The sequence below is a fragment of the Megalobrama amblycephala genome, linkage group LG19 (genome assembly GCF_018812025.1).
Source record: "Megalobrama amblycephala isolate DHTTF-2021 linkage group LG19, ASM1881202v1, whole genome shotgun sequence".
NCBI classification, from domain to species: Eukaryota; Metazoa; Chordata; class Actinopteri; order Cypriniformes; family Xenocyprididae; genus Megalobrama; species Megalobrama amblycephala.
The window spans coordinates 14908351-14926742 of NC_063062.1; the positions used below are offsets into that span (position 1 = coordinate 14908351).

At 37.2% G+C, this 18392-nt stretch overlaps 1 long non-coding RNA gene across 1 annotated transcript; it reads right to left on the bottom strand.

Annotated features, from left to right (window-relative positions):
• Nucleotides 1-475: 475 nt before the first annotated feature.
• LOC125254803 lies at nucleotides 476-5090 on the bottom strand. Its single transcript, XR_007181743.1, has 3 exons — nucleotides 4861-5090; nucleotides 2594-2938; nucleotides 476-1424 (listed from the first exon to the last, which is right to left on the bottom strand). It is a non-coding gene; the product is annotated as an uncharacterized LOC125254803 (long non-coding RNA).
• Nucleotides 5091-18392: the final 13302 nt, after the last annotated feature.

An 18392-nucleotide genomic window follows, 5' to 3' on the forward strand; every position in this document is an offset into this window, starting at 1 on the left:
AATTCTGCACAGAATGACATTGAAAACAATGGGTAGAACAGAAGGTGATCATGACCAACTTTACAAAACACGGATGAAATTTTGAAGTTTTTTTAATCAATTTTAAAGAATTAGTTCACTTCAGAATTAAAATTCCCTGATAATTTACTCACCCCCCATACCATTAACAATGTTTAGGTCTTTCTTTCTTCAGTCGAAAAGAAATTAAGGTTTTTGAGGAAAATATTCCAGGATTTTTCTCCATATAGTGGACTTCAACAGTTACCAATGGTTTGAAGGTCCAAATTGCAGTTTCAATGCAGCTTCAAAGGGCTCTACACGATCCCAGCCAAGGAATAAAGGTCTTATCTAGCGAAAAAATAAAAATTGTAATACTTTTTAACCACAAATGCTCGTCTTGCACTGCTTTGCGATGTGCCCCGCATTGCGTAATCAGGTTGGAAAGGTGCATTTGTGGTTAAAATGTATATAAAATGTATATTATATAATTTTTATTTATTTTTTATTTTTTGGAAAATGACTGATCGTTTCGCTCAATAAGACTCGTCTGGGATCGTGTAGAGCCCTTTGAAGCTGCATTGAAACTGCAATTTAGACTTTCAACCCATTGTAGCCTGGTGAAGTCCACTATATGGAGAAAAATCCTGGAATGTTTTTCTTTTCGACTGAAGAAAGAAATCTGTAGGGAAACTTAAGGCAAAGCACACACTCTTCTATTCCACCCACTATTTTCAAAAGCAGATTATATCAAATGAAGAGGTATGTGTGAAGGTGACAGCAAAATTTGGCATCTTTCATTTCGTTTAACTTTACAGGAACAAAAGGACCATTTTTTCAAGGCCAATTTTCAGCCAAAGCTAAAATAAAAAACACAACAGTGTGCAGCATTTGGTGTACCGTGTAAACCTTGGCATGTCTCAATATACCCAATCATGTGAAAAAGAGCAGCCACTGCTAGCTTTGCAGTTTATGATGCAGATGAACATAAAATTCTAAAAAAGCCATTATGCACTGATGGTTATTGTGGCTGACACACTTTCCACTGCTACATGTGTTAAGTAAATGTAATGTATTGACGTGCTTCCAGGGTGTTTTGGTTTGGTAGTCTGCCAGCCTCGCTTTTGCACCTCTTTGTAGGCTTAGTTTGATCCGGTGTGAATAACATTTAGACACACACACACACACACACACACATGCTCTCATTAGCATTCATTGGGCGGGCGGCAAAACAGCTCACCCTCTCTGCTCTGAAGGTGGCATTTGGCAAGGCCCAAATACACCTGGCGAAACTCGAAACCTTCCCCCTCCTACCTCATGACATTCATCACTGTTACCTTTTTATTCGCAGTCAAGTGTGTTAGTTTTCAACACTGTTGTCACATAATCTCTATCGCCAGACAGCCATTGCATCTGCTGACCATTACCTGAAACAGTTGTTTTAGAATTTTAGTTTAGGATCCAATTCTCACTATTAACTAGTTGCTTATTAGTATGCATATATTGGTTGTTTATTAGTACTTATGAAGTACATATTGATGCCTTATTCTGCATGACCATATTCTACGTCCCATAATCCTACCTAATACTTAAAATTAGCAACTACCTTACTAACTAGTAATAAGCAGCAATTAGAAGTTTATTGAGGCAAAAGTCATAGTTGATAGTTAGTTAATAGGGAGAATTGGACTTTATTGGATTTAAAAAAAAACAAAAACAACTTTATTTCCTTTCATCAAATAAATTAATAAATAAATAAGCAAATAAATAAGCATATATATATATATATATATATATATATATATATATATATATTGTACATAAAATACATTTATTTATTTATGGTTAATTTTTTAATGTATATATTAAATTTGATGAAAGGGAATAAGGATAAATAAATCAATTAATTTATATAAGGATAGATTTATTTAGATTGATTTATATAAGATTTATTTAATAAGGTTAAATAAATCAATATATATATACTGTATATATATATATATATATATATATATATATATATATATATATATATATATATATATATATATATTATTGTATATATAAAATACATTTATTTACAGTTAAATTAGTTTAAAGAATATTTGAGGAAAGGGAATAAGGTTAAATAAATCAATTTATATATTTTTAAATTTATTGTATATAAAATAAATTTATTTATTAATGGTTAAATTATTTTTGATGTATATATTTAATTTGATGAAAGGGAATAAGGTTAAATAAATAAATATATAAATATATATATATATTAAATATTGTATATAAAATAAATGTATTTATTTATGGTTAAATTATTTTTAATGTATATATTTAATTTTATTTAAGATATTAAGGTTAAATAAATACATAAATAAATAAATAAATATTTGTAAAAATGTCATTGTATATAAAATAAATGTATTTATTTACGGTTAAATATATATATATATATATATATATATATATATAATTTGATGAAAGGGAATAAGGTTAAATAAATAAATAATATATGAATATTAAAATAAAAAAAAACTAAACCATATAATAATGAGATAAAATGACATTGTCAAAGTGAAAGTCAATTGCTCTCTTTTACCTAACAGCTCCCAGTCAAGCTGGCACGAGGAAGCCCCTCCTCCACAGGGTGGGCATCCATCCACACGGACCTAGAGCAACAGTGGCTATGTGTAAAGGCTTGGCAGAAGCTGTGCACACAATCTCCAGATCCTTGTGTGGACTGCTGTGTCTGTCACCCTCCATCACAATCTCTCAGTCTCAGGAGTTAAGGCACATCCATTCTGTTACTCTATCACAAACACCTCTGATCAGTTCCCTCCAATCTGTTTCCCGCACACTGCTCTCGTCAGAACTGGTGGCGTTGCACGTCGGCCCTGATGGCAAAGTCAACACAGGCTACGTGGGATTACAGACAGGTGTTGTTCTGTGAGCAGAAAATAAACATCGGAAACTTTAACTTAAAGGTAGCATGACGGTTTTGTGATGTTTTAGTGCATATTATGCACAAAGGAACAGAGTTAATGGATATGCTTAGCTATAGATGCAGTTCAGTCCATTATATGGCAGAGAAAGAGGACATGGGAGAAAAAAAAAAAAAAGAGGAGAGTGTTTAACACGTTTTGAAGCCTTCACAAATCCTCTGAAAATGGCCTGGAAGAAAATGTCTGTCTTGGTGGTTGGCAACTAATGGAGATTCGTATAGTTGATCTTCTTCCATTGTCAAATATTTGAGTCTATGAAGTAGTGAGATGAGGTGCAAAGAAGATATTTGAAAGGATTTTAACTAATTTAAGCAATTACATGCTTAACTGGACCAAGATAATCTGTCATCCTTAGCTCACTGTGTGCCTTTTCTTTCACTACCTGCTTCACACTCCTTCTTTCTTTCTCTCTCTCTCTCCCCCCACCTCACTTTCTCTCATCTCTCACTCACTTTTCTTTTTTTCCTTTTAACAAGAGGGGAGGCTTAGAGGCGCAGGATTTAAAGCACAAAAGCTTCTCGCTGAATAGAGCAAAAGCAGCAGAGAAATTAATTGCCGCTAACAAACAGCATGACTGCTTACAGCCAGTCTGTGCCACTCCGTTACCTACCCAAAATGGAAGGGTGGGAGAGGTCTGGCGGGGCCGGGTAGGGGGTCAAGGCAATATGTTTTAGGGCATACTTGATCTAAGGTGATTTATGTTATCAAAACATATGCCGGGAGGCGCGGGTTTACACGCCTCATCTGGAGAAAGGAAGCTCATTACCATTTTTATTGTGTCGGAGGACACCGGCCGCCTAAACAACTTGCAGTGATGCGGCAAAATTATGTTTTTTCATTGTATTTTTCAGGTGTTTAACACCACGCGGCTTGATTAAAAAGTTGGTCAAGCTATAAATATTTACGCGCCCTGTGCTTTCAAGCAAAACCTTCTGTCATAACATTACTTTGCATAATCTTGGAGTACATTCAGCTTAAAATATTGCCATTATTCTACTTAAAAGCCTTGATAACTGAATACAGATGTGAGGTTTACAGTGATACTTTCTTGACTCGAAAGTTTTCTCCGAACACTATTTGTATTCCCCCCGCTTTGTGGTCTTCTGGCCCCCGTCCCGTGCAGGTCTGCCTCGTACGCCAATTAGCGTGACCAGGGCATCCGATCACTGCACTGTGCTTAGCATACAGCCGCCCACATCCCACTGTCTGACCCCACCGGTGACCTGATGTCATATTGAAGCCGGGAGGAACTTCTTCCCTCTGCATAATTCTGCGTTCTGCTTACTACAGGATCTACGCTGCTGTTGTGTTGGTTGCACATGAGGTCACCATAATATCTGTATACATAATCAAGATGCTTCCTTGTCTTGTACGGGAAGGATAGTAGGCTATCGCTGATATTATTTTCCCTCTTTGACTCACAATTTTGCTTTTTCACAAATCATAAATTGACTCCAAAGGCTTTTCAGCCTGTAACAATTAGTCATCTGTAAAGTGGCACGTTGGACGCTCGCCGTCGCAGTGGTGAATTCGTCGTGTTTGTGCATGTGCGAGCATGTTTTTTTTCTTCCAGGAGGAGTGTGGTGCATTTGCCCTAATTCTGTTCCCTGCTTGCTTCCACTCCCACATGTCACGGTGCAGTCTGCCACCGCCGGCGTGGTATCTATCATCCAGCACAACCGTCATCGTGCCGGACAAAAGGCGGGCTGGAGCGGGCTCAAAGCCATTTGCATTTTTGCATCTCATTTTGCTCATAATTACGTGGCAGTGTAAGCAGCTCTCCCCCATTATCTCGCCTAACATTATCAGTGACGTCTGAAACGCACGTTTAAATGTCAATTATTGACTACAAAGAAGGACTGACCTTTGAGAGAGCACGTTCTCCCTCGCTCTCCTTCCCTCTCTCTTTCTCGCTCCAGGTTTGTGTCTCCTTTTCTTTATTGCTGGTGCTAATGATACCGTGCTCTCTTTTTTCTCTTTTATTTAAACCCAGTTGTTATTGCCACACAAGTTTTTAATCACATGATTAGTGAACCCACACACTGTGGTTGGTCCTTCTCTTAAATTACTGCTGATTTGCGTATATCTCCACCAAAGTGTACTTAAAGCGGCAAACCATTGATTAATATAAATATTACAGTTTACAATACCTTCTATCTGAGTATGTACTATGTACAGATAAATGATATAAATAAAATATATAATATGAAGAAATATATTTTAAATGAAATTAAATATAAATTAAAAAATATATAAATATTTTAATATTTATATTATATATGTTATATTAGGCCTATATATATTTTATATATTTTTACTAGTGGGTGCAGGACACTATAGTTCATTTATGTAAGTGAGGATAGCAAAATAAAGTAAACTGTGACATATTATACCCAACAATTCTTCATACAGTGGACTACCAGTATAATTGATAAAAATTTGGAACCAAAAATTATTCAGACACTTTGACCTGACCATGTTTTGCTTCAGTGTTATCTGACATGATTAAGATTATTTTTTTCTGACACAGTTGAACTCTGAGATCTTGTCATATTTTATTACCTTTTTTTTTTTAAACGATATTGAATAAACTGTATTAATGAATGAAATGTTCAAGGTGACTTGAAATGTATGTAAATTATAATGCAAAGGCAAAGATTACAGCAGGTTGGCGTTACAAAATGTGTTAAATTGAATATAAAGGGAAAGTTTCATAATTTACTCAGCCTCATGTTGCTTTCAATCCTGCATGACTTTCTTTGTTCTGTCGAACACAAAAGAAATGTTTTTATCTGCTTTTATTCACATAATGAAACTCAATGGTGTCCAAAAACAACATCATCTGTGTTCTGGTTTGGAATGACATGGGGGTACGTAAACAGTGACAGAATTTTAATTACTGGGTGAACTTTCCCTTTAAAGTGAGAAAGCGAAGATGGAAAAGAAGATGAGACAATGACAAAGAGAAAGACAGAGAGAGCGATGCCCTGTGTCAAGTTCTGACGCTCCATAGTTCTAACCTTTACCCCGTCCCTTCCCTTGGAGGCTACATGCTACCATGGGATTGAAATAGAGAACGAAAGTACATTTAAAAGTACTTAGTGAACATGATACCGCTTTAGGCCTTTCTGTGTATTTATTCATTTCCCATGCAAGCACACTGTTTTTGAAAGAGAGCTATCTTTCTTTAGCGATGCTTTGGCGTGAATTTGATCTGCTTGGCAGGGGTTGGGGGCAGAGGGTTGTGGAGGGGGGTGACCTGTACTCAGTCTTTTATGATTTATCAAAATACCAGTCACAAAATGGATGGCATCCTGCCTGAGGCAGTGGTTTCTGGACATGCACAGTTAACAATCAATGGCCAGTCTCTCTAATTTAATATCCATTACAGGCTGACATTCCTTGTGTTGCTCATTAATATTAACTCTGTGGTATTACCATGTGGCATGGACTTAGGTTTCTGTTCCTGGGGAAAAAAAGGGGGATGAAACTCACGAAAAGGTCAGAGGAATCACGGAACTGCTGCAACACTCGACAAAATAATAAAGGGCATCACAATCAAGCTATCGTATCGGGACAAGCCACCGGTGGCAAAATGACAGGAAGCTCAACTGCATTGAAAAGCCTGGGATAATGTATGCATTATTTCCCATGAAAAGTATTGTTGTTGCTGTAGGCTGTAGGTACTCTATGACATTTTAATAGTTTGATAAAAAATGGTGACAATGAGGATAATTGGAAAAGATTTGCATCTTGACAATTATGATTTAAATGTCTTTGGTTTGGCTAAGCACATTATATAGAGTTCGCTAGCGGGAAACACGATCGCACTTCTTTTATACTACATTTAGAGTAATATTTACACTAAAGAATGCTAGGTTAAAAACAACCCAAGATGGGTTGAAACTGGACAAACCCAGCGATTGGGTTGTTTTAGCCCAGCGGTTGGGTTAAATGGGTTAAATGTTTATTACATATTAATAAATGTTAATTTCCAACATATTTGTGTTCATTTTAAGCAACCAATACAGTATTTTTTACCTAATAGTTGAGTTAAGTAAAACTACCCAGCAGGTTGGGCAAACATTTAACCCAACCGCTGGGTTAAAAACAACCCAAGTTGGGTTGAAAATGGACAAACTCAGCAATTGGGTTGTTTTAACCCAGGGGTTGGGTTAAATGGGTTAAATGTTTATTACATGTATATTGTAACATACAAAAAAACCCAAAAAACAGTGGAGTAGACTCTAAAAAATGCTTGGTTAAAAACAAACCAAGTTGGGTTGAAAATGGACAAACCCAGCGATTGGGTTGTTTTAACCCAGTTGTTGGGTTAAATGTTTGCCCAACATGCTGGGCAGTTTTATTTAACCCAACTATTGTTTAAAAATGACTATATGGCCTAAAATGAACCCAAAATAGGTTGGAAATTAAAAATCAGACACATAATTACTAGAGGCATTTATTAAACATATTAATAAATGTTAATTAACAGTTAATTTCCAACATATTTGTGTTCATTTTAAGCAACCAATACAGTATTTTTTTCCTAATAGTTGAGTTAAGTAAAACTACCCAGCAGGTTGGGCAAACATTTAACCCAACCGCTGGGTTAAAAACAACCCAAGTTGGGTTGAAAATGGACAAATTCAACAATTGGGTTGTTTTAACCCAGGGGTTGGGTTAAATGTTTGCCCAGCCTGCTGGGTAGTTTTATTTAACTCAACTATTATTTAAAAACTACTGTAGTGCTTGCTTAAAATTAACAGAAATATGTTGGAAATTAACTGTTAATTAACATTTATTAATATGTTTAATAAATGCCTCTAGTAATTATGTGTCTGATTTTTAATTTCCAACCTATTTTGGGTTCATTTTAGGCCATATAGTCATTTTTAAACAATAGTTGGGTTAAATAAAACTGCCCAGCATGTTGGGCAAACATTTAACCCAACAACTGGGTTAAAACAACCCAATCGCTGGGTTTGTCCATTTTCAACCCAACTTGGTTTGTTTTTAACCAAGCATTTTTTAGAGTCTACTCCACTGTTTTTTGGGTTTTTTTGTATGTTAATACATACATTTCACAATTAGTTTGCTTGTTTTTTTTTCTTCCTTTCAGCACAACAGTACACTATAACCACTCATTAGCCCCGTGACTCCCTGTGTCCGCTCTGTACCGACCCACTGATCTCTCTTCATGTTGAGGAGGATCAAGTTCAGTCCTAATGACGACCCAGAGCTGACCTCTCCAGAGAAAACAAATGGAACCTCAAGGTGATGTTTCAATCCAGCTAACCACTTGGGTGTCCCAGGGAGGCATGAACAGATGTAGCTCTAAGGATGGGAAAGGGGTGAGGTGCAGGTCAAGGTTGCCATACGCCAAGGTTAGGGTCAGATAAGCACGGCTGGCTTGGGGTCTTCACATGCCCAAAGGCCAAAAAGGGGAGGGAAAGATTGCAGGAACTGTGGATCAAGTGTTGGTCCTCGGAGACTGGGTGGGGGCATTTGCTGTCATCTGTGAAGCTTCAGAGCAGCAATTCTCAGGGTCAGGGTTTAAAGACACAGGATGCTAATTTGAAAATGTGTAGCTAGCTGTTGTTTTTTTGTACTGATTTTTAGCATCTTTAGCAGCAGGTCACTGTTCTCAAAAGACATTTGCATCCCATATTTTCATTATAATGCTATGAGGTACCATGTATTTGACTTTGTGTGCTTATTAAGATTTTAAGATTACGATTAAGTATGATTAATTACTATTTTTATGATCTCGTGTTTTTAAATCACACTTTGCCACAAGAAAATTCGAAACATACCTGCAAACAGGTAAAAAAAATAATGAGTTGTTATGGCACTCTGATACATTTAGCTGAAGGTAAGAAACTTAATTCTTTACTGAAGAGAACATGGATGTGATGGTGCAATTAAAACGTATAGCCTATATCTTTAGACAGTAAAACATCAGTTGGAGTTGTCGGTCCCAGGGTATTTCTACAGAATACATTAACTCCAGCATTCTTATTTTGACTTAATTAATAAGATCGCTTAAGTGATTTATTTGATTTTCCATGTCTGGATGTTGCAGTAATAATGCACCGGGAAAGTGTGAAGAATTCACTGAAATGAAGGAAGCTAACAGCCCTGGAATAAAACCGCAATTAATGTCATCCTCAGTAAGAGGAAGACTAATAAGGAGCCTCTCATTTTGCAACAGGTCCAATCAAATGTAAATGTATTCTGTCAGGTTGTGTCTCCATTAATTAGAATGAGCTAGTTGTTTGTTAAACTCCTTTAGCACCACTGGCTGTCACTTCTTAGCTAATTTACTCTTGATTTCGGCACAGTGGTGCCCATTTTGTAACATTTTAGCCTGTTAATAACAAACCTAGGTGTAAGCACCTCTGTAATAGAGATAAAATGGTATAATAAACACGTGTTAGCATTGCTACAGGGCACATTTCCGAGATGTGCCTGCTCTGCAGTTGACAATGTGAAAGAAAATCACTGCACTCTTCATTAAATTGAACAGAATTATCATGTCATTTAGACAACCATATCATTTTTATCCTGTGATTCACTTATGAGGAGCAAAAACTATAGCTTAATCTTGAGTGAATGTGACACAAATGTGCATTAAGATTAGACAGAATCGTTCAAATAACGTGATAGACACGTTGTAGTTTTAGCTGGAAACTGCAGATGAAACATTCCTTGTTGGTCTGTAACACTAACATAAACATAGCAAAAATACTAAATATTTAATGAAGATGGAGATACTGGAAACTCATTGAATTTCTCTCACATTAACATGATATGCAATGGAAAACCAAGCAGAACCAGAATAGACAGGCTGCTGGATGTTATCTACAGTACAGACCCATTTGAGAACTGCGGTGCATACCTCTTGACTTGTCACTCTATATATGATTGCAAAGTATTATTCTTTTGTCTATATAAAATTTCAGTAGAACTATGATGGGCGCATAACTGTGACCTTAACGGTAACGGATAGCATCTTACAAAATAAGAATGGGGAGTTCTATGATTGTCAGTCGGTGATTTGTGCCTTGATGTTAATGTATTATTTTTGTTAAAACAGTTTCTGATACCTTGCATATGCAATGTGAAAAAGAATTGTTGGTTTAACTTAAAAAAGTAAGTTACCTGGTTGCCTTAAAATTTTGAGTTCATTGAAATTAAAAATTTGAGTTAATACAATGAAGACGATTGGTTTAATCAACAGAAACTAGAAATATTATGTTATCTGAACCACATGAATTATTTAAGTTGATTTGACAAAAGAAAAAATGTTGTGATGTTGTAATTTTTTACAGTGTAGGATGGCTTGAGGGTGAGTAAATCATGGGATAATTTTCATTTTTGGGTGAACTAACCCCTTTAAGTTCTATGACAACGTAATGCCCAAACCAACATTTTGCCTCAAATCCTGTCGATTAAACTGAACTTGTACTGAACCAAGAGTATATTCATTTAAATTGTGTTTATTGTTGTCTTATAAACCATCAAAACCTGTTTCAACGCTAGATGGAAATGTATTAAAGACTATTTGCAGAGGTAAATCCTTTCATATGTTGCCTGTGATAAAGCCAAATTCAAAGCCGGTTTGTCTTTTAGGTCTTTTGTGAGCAAAATCTTTGCACTGTGTATAGATTTAAGCATGTGCTGTTTTTGTGTCATACTGGAACTCACATTTGGGGTCCTCATGGGGGAAATAATATACAACAATGATATCTTTGATCATTGTAAGAACTCCGGCAGCCCAGGAGCTGTGTTGAGTGTGGTTATCATCAGCCCATTTTCTATCCCCCCTTCTCCACAAACACATACACTCACACACACACACACACACACACACAAAAACAGCAAGCACAAATCATTCCCGGCCTGCTCCATCCCATGCGCCAGTGCGGGGCTTCAAAAGCAATTTCAGCTGAAAAATAAGGTGCTTTTCTTCAATTTTCGAGCCATTTGTGCAGGGGTTAGTCTTGTTTACCTAGCCAGTACACTGGTATTTACATACCTCTTTAAAGGGAAAGGAAAAGATGGCCAGTATGATTTATGGACTGCAGCAGAAGCACAATTTTCCATGTTGTGCACCTAATCTAAGAGGCCAGAGAGAAAGGTCGCATCGGCCATACAAATACCAAGGCCCCTCTATGGAAAGGGGGAGAGCATATTCAATCCCTCTGGAAAAAAAAAAAAAAAATGTCAGTGGACCTTTTAAGGTGCAGGATTATAGAATGCATAAAGCATCGGAGTTTCATATACAGCTTTGAGGTAGATGCATGTTGAGGGAGCCCGTGTCGCTATTGGTAAAGATTATTACTACAAGAAATACATGTGTGCTTGATGGATATGAAAGCTAATCTGGTGTGGGTAGCCATTATCAGAAGCCTCTTATTATTATTCTTTTTTTGTCCATTGTGGTGTTATCATATACAAAGGACGCAGTTCTCAATATTCTAAAAAGAGTTTATATACAAAACTATATATATAAGACTAGTGGAATAAAAAAACAATAATGTTTGATGCATAACCACACTGTAAAAAAGAATTGTTGGTTTAAATTAAAAAAGTAAGTTTCCTGGTTGCCTTTTCAATGAATTTTGAGTTCATTGAAATTAAAAATTTGAGTTAATGCAATGAAGGTGATTGGTTTAATCAACAGTATCTCAAAATATTATGTTATCTGAACCACATTAATTATTGAAGTTGATTTGACAAAAGAAAGTTGTGATAAATCATGAAATTTTTTTTTACTGTATATACACCATATGACTATTTTGAAGCCAAAAAAATGCATCCATCCATCATAAAAAAATAATCCATACGCCAGGGGGTTAATAAAGGCCTTCTGAAGCGAAACGATGGGTTTTTGTAAGAAAAATATCCATAGCTTCCGGAAGTGCAGTGGAAGAGTAACCCCTGACCCAACGCATGACGTAATGATGAACGTGGAAGTGTAGAGGATAGAGCAAAACAAAACACTGGTTACAAATTAGAAGTCTAAGATGAGATTTTTTAAAGAGAAATGTCCGAGGATTTCGATATAAGAGAAGAAAAGCTTGAGTTTGTTGCACAGCCCTATTTGTTTGAACCGCGAGAGGTGTACTCATTTAGCACAAGTCGACTTGCGCAGTATGCGTACGGCCGTCTGCAGGAAGCTAGTTATTTGAATTTATAAAGTTTTCAATGTAGATATTTTTCTTACAAAAATGCATCGCTTCACTTCAGAAGGCCTTTATAAACCCCCCCCCTTATTTTGTAAATAAACAACTGCTACAACAAAACCTCCATACATTTGTGAGCTAGGGTGAAAAGTCCTTCCTTCAAGTCCATGAACTGTTCAAATGCAATAGAATTTATGAAGTTCGTCTAATAAAATCCCAGAGCCATTTTCTTGGAAAATCAACAAATAAAAGTTTTTAATAATAACAGCAGTAAACCTAGAACATGAAAATAAAGGAGGAAAGAAGAAGGGGGAATGTCTATATCCAAGCGAAGGGAAGAATGACTGTAGCTCCTGGTGATTAGACAAACAAATCAAGCCTTCTTACATTTTGTCCTATTGTTTGCACAGCTGCATGGTTTGAATGTTGTGGCCAGAGCAACCTCGTTTCTAGCCAGAAGCACGGTTCACGTACTTTCTGAATTCACACAGCCTGTTCTACAAAAATCATTGTGCTCCACCGTCGCCTCATTCAGTGCCTGATACTAATTTGATCGGTTTCGCTAAATTTATCAAGACGATTCTCCTCTTTATCCAATAATGTCTTTCTATGGATTCGAACCAGTGTCAATATTCTTTATTGTATTCTTGTAGTGAATGGACTTCTTCTGGCAACAAAAGGGCACAGAGGGGGTCTTGATCTGGTCAACATGTTAACCGAGTATAATGAGCGAGCCAGGCGGCGTCCTTTGGGCCACTCAGCATTATCGAAGCCAATAATAGCTCCGACGGAGCCACAGTTTCAAACGCGAAACAGAGAAAGAGGGAGAAAGAATGCCGAAGATGGACTGAATAAAGCGTACTGGCTTCCCCAGCAACACCGCACAATCTGTCCCAAGAAGAGAGAGGTGCTCACGAGCTCTGATTGTCACAGGGACCGACTAATTCCCAGCATCTGGTGCAAGCTGCTGCCTTTGCATGGAATCGGCAGAGCCACGCCAGCTTGGCAGCGCAGTGTGTCAGACGGGCAAGCGGTTCCTCAATCATGCTATAGGCTGACTGGACGGCGACCGCTGGGTGAACCATTTCATTTCAGCATGGTGGACCATTGATGCCGTCAGAAGTAGGTCCTGTTATCTAATCAAACAGCACTGGTCAGCAAGGATGCCAACTCCCTAAATCCACGACCGTCTGCAGAACTGTGGGGGGAGATTAACTGTCACAAGCTGGGGTGTCCTACATTCAAAGACTTCACTGGTTTAAGAACCACTTCTTTTATTTTCCTCCTAAGATGTATACCAAGCGGGCATCAGAGCGGCCTTCGTATGGAATCGGAAGGTATCAAAAGAGACCTCACCAGGCTGACTTTGAAAGATAGCCGTTTTACTTTGATACGCACTTTGCTTGCTGGGAACGGCAGCGTTTCTGACACCGGCGGCAGAGTGCGAGATATAGGCACGGGGGAAGCCACTTGTCCATGATCAAGGTGTGAGAGGCTAGAGATGGCTCTTTGTCTGGACTCTCTGTGGAGCACAAAGGAGAATCTGTGAGAGTCTAACAAACAAAGCCAGCCTGAGACATCTCCCTCTCTGCCTGTCTCTCTCGCTCTCTCCCCTCCCTCTCCCATTGAACAGAACCTAATAAGAGCATGGCGTCTAGAATTACACCGCTGTGTATGTGCACCTCATTACGCCGTGAGAAGCAGAGGCCTTCCCGGAGCCCAAGAAAGAGCTCTGGGCACTTTTTTAATATTAATATCCCACTCTGCCGCCATAGTAATGATATTAGGGAGCTGGCGGAATTCTCCACCCAGCTGGACATGTTAATTGAGAAGGCAGGATTTAAAGGCAAAGTTCACGTCGGTGCAGATGGTGGGACAATACAGGATGGCAGACCTAGGTCAGTGTCATTCCCAAGCCATACCTTAATGGCTCGGGCTGGGTTTTCTTTGTTCGCCCGAAGTTTGACATAGGCCGGTCCCTGAGATACCGAGAGGTCTTTAGGGTCTCTGCTACTAGCTTTGTGTCCTTGACAGAGGACTACATCCTCAACTGGATGTATAATAGCACCAATTATTAACTTCCCTCCATGCCATCTACATGTCACTAACAATTGCAAAGATCCTGACTTTTATAACCAGATGAGGTCTTAAGGGTAAACTGTAAATGAGGGATACGGATTCCTAATGCACTCCACAATCATCAACACATAGGCTGTGAAATGCGATAATGACACTAGAACGTCCGGCATGTTTTATTGCTTTCAGTACATCCTTCACTAAGACTCTGAGATATTTTAATCCAAATGTGCAGGGAGAGGTCACAACAGCTTATTTATACTGTACATGGACACAATGTGTCCTCTAATATTAACTCCCTGGGCACAAACGTGACAAATTGCACCAACAAATGGCACTAAATCCTGTCTGAATTGTTTTGCCCATTGCAGCGAGAAGCCACTAGGAGCAGCTTTAATACAGAGTGGATCTTTGCCCTGCAGACACACACCTGGGCGTCCTCTCCTGCCATTGCATTTACTTCTCACTGCACATTAGATAGGGCAGGAAGTAATGCCCTTGGAGTCCATAGCCAAGAGGACACAGTTTATCTCATATAACTACCTGTCCGCAAGACCGCAGAGCTGTCCAAGCAAATAAAATGTCACAGTAAAGGTGTTTGACTATACGTTTATGTGTGTGTGTCCCTGTGTGTAATGGATACGGTCTGTAGCTTTTGGTGGTTCATATCGTACACACACACACACACACACACACACACACACACACACACACACACACACAAAGTAATAATAATAGTAATAATAATAATAGTACAGTTGTGGAGAGTGGTTCTACATGTCGGAAACAGATTTTCTTAACTTTAAATGTGCCCTAGATTCAAAAATTGAATTTACCTTGGCATAGTTAAATAACAAGAGTTCAGTACATGGAAAAGACATACAGTGAGTCTCAAACCCCATTGTTTCCTCCTTCTCATTTGTTTAAACGACCTCCGAAGAACAGGTGAATCTCAACGTAACAGTCGGGGTGTACGCCCCAATATTTGCATAATGCCAGCTCATGTTCTCAACATTATGAAAGGCATTACACAAGGGCAGCCAGTTAACGTCTGGAGCTGCACACAGCTGAATCATCAGACTAGGTAAGCAAGAACAACAGCGAAAAATGGCAGATGGAGCAATAATAACTGATATAATCCATGATAGCATGATATTTTTACTGATATTTGTAAATTGTCTTTCTAAATGTTTCGTTAGCATGTGGCTAATGTACTGTTAAATGAGGTTAAAGTTACCATCGTTTCTTACTGTATTCACGGAGACAAGAGCCGTCGCTATTTTCATTTTTTAAACACTTGCAGTCTGTATAATGCATAAACACAACTTCATTCTTTATAAATCTCTCCAACAGTGTAGCATTAGCCATTAGCCACGGAGGACAGCCTCAAATTCACTCAGAATAAAACTTTAACATCCAAATAAATACTTTACTCACATAATTCGAAGCATGCATACAGCATGCATGACGAACATCTTGTAAAGATCCATTTGAGGGTTATATTAGCTGTGTGAACTTTGTAAATGCGCTGTAATATAGTCGACAGCTCGTGTGGCAGGGAGCATGTGATTTAAGGGGGCGGCGCCGAGTGTAAATCAGTGCATTGTTAATGATGCCCCAAAATAGGCAGTTAAAAAAATTAATTAAAAAAAATCTATGGGGTATTTTGAGCTGAAACTTCACAGACACATTCAGGGGACACCTTAGACTTATATTACATCTTGTGAAAAAACATTCTTGGGCACCTTTAAATTATTACCTGTCAAAAGTTTGTTTTTAAAATGTTTTTAAAAGACATCTCTTATGCTCACCAAGGCTGAATTTATTTCATCAAAAATACAGTAAAAACAGTAATATTGTGAAGTATTATTTGAATTTAAAATAATTGTTTTCTATTTTAATACATAAATGTGTAATTTATTCCTGTGATGACAAAGCTGAGTTTTCAGCATCATTACTCCAGTCTTCAGTGTCACATGATCCTTCAGAAAATATGCTGATTTGCAGCTCAACTAACCTTTATTATTATTATTATTATTATTTTTAATATATTTTTTGTATTTAATAACTTATCCTTTTAAATCAAAAGTAACAATTATTAACTTCTGAACAAAGCATGATTAAAAAAAAAAAAAAAAAAAAAAACTCTTTGGCTGAACTTAATCATGGACAGTCCTTCCACTTGTTGGAAAAATGTCAACTCTTCACAAATACTAAAGACCTATCTATGTAGCGTGAATCTTTTGCAGTTAGTTATTAAAGGGGTAATTCACCACTGGCTTGTAATAAAACTTGACTGTCTGTGCAGTAAAAAGGTGAAAACATTTCATTACTACATGACTATAGAAAAGAGAAAAACACCCATAATTGCACTGGGTGGAAATACAAAAATGCAAACGATTTGTAGTTTTATCAAAAGCCCTGAAGCGGTAAGCCGTATTTTGCATCATCTGGCAGACTTTTGCTGACAAATAAACAGGGATATCTGGGTGCAGGTAACACAGAGAAAGAAGCTTACTGGATACATAAATTGAGAACTCTTGTTCCTTACGGCCTCGACTTTGATCTAAGTTGTTTTCTATGAATGTGATTATTATCATTCATGTATAGTTTTTTTTCTCCTGATTATCCCATATAAAGTGTACCTTTATACCTTTATACCTTTATATATATATATATATATATATATATATATATATATATATATATATATATATATATATATATTAGGGCTGTCAAAATAACACGTTAATTTCGATGAATTAATCTGAGAAAAAATAACGCGTTAAAAAAAATAATGCAGATTAATCCATTCCGTATTGACCTTTGAACCTGGAGCCGTTCTAGCCACCATTCGACTGTAAAATGAAGGAGGGAGGGAGGGAGACGACTGCTGCGCTGACGGACAGAACGAGCAGAGCTCCTCCCTCGTGCGTGCGAGCTCTCTTCTTCTTCAAAGTAAGCACCGTCTTTGCACTCACTCTACCTCTCACATAATAATCTAAATCAACTGACACAATGCTAAAAGTTCGTAAGACCGAATCCATGTTTCACGAGGCGCATTCAGAGAATGTTTTTCCTGAATAACCGCTGGGTGTGAATAGTGCTCAAAAGAACGTCAACTCATCTTCTCTGACAGGCGCCCTGCACGTGCAGCTGACATAAACCACACTTTCAATAAACAAAAAGAAAATCCTATCCAGTTGTGAAGTGTTTTCTGTGTTGACAAATCTTTTGCGATGTCCTAATAACAGTCGCGACCTAATGACTCATTTGAACAGATTCATTTGAATGAATCATGACAACAACTGATCTGTCTACATGGTCTATAATGAATCATTTACTCGAACAACTCTGAAATGAGAACATAAGTGTGCTTACCCCATTTAGCAAGAGTGGTTAGTAAAATTAGCCTTAATAATCCACAATATTTTCAGGTTATTTAAATGACAATGTGTAGTAAATTAGGCCTACCTATAAAATCAGTTAGTTTAGACTGGAGTGAGGTGAAACCAGAACAAAGCAAGTTGTTGTTAGCTAGGTGCATTCAATTGTATATGGTAGAAAATGATATTATTAGTTAATCTAACTTCTAAATGCTACTTTTTAATACTTTTCAGGTTTAGCAAAAAAGCATCTTCTCTTACAAAGCTATAAAATCACTTTTTATAGCGGGTACTTTATTTTTTTATAATTTTTTTTTTTAGTAGGGTGATGTTGTTCCTATTGATGATTACCGGATAATGTTGTTGTATATTCATTCTTGTCATGTTTTGTTTGACAAAAGTTTTTTTAGAGTGACTAATTGACTGATTGTATATTTAACTGGGATTAACTGTATGCACCTGTTAATGATTGTCTATTTATGCGTTCTTTACTCTGAATGAAATCATACATTGACAAAGGCTTTGTGCCAAATCGTTGGTTAATAAAAACTTTTTGCAAGTGAGTGTGCAGTCAAATCTCATGTATATTAACACAGAGAAAGAGAACACATTGTTCATTTACATGCACTACTGAGATGGTAAAGATTAAAAGATGGTTAAAAATCAGTGATTCTTTAACTAACAATAGCCCACACTAGCATGATCAATATGCCTTCTTCCTTCTTCTTTCAACATTCTTTAGG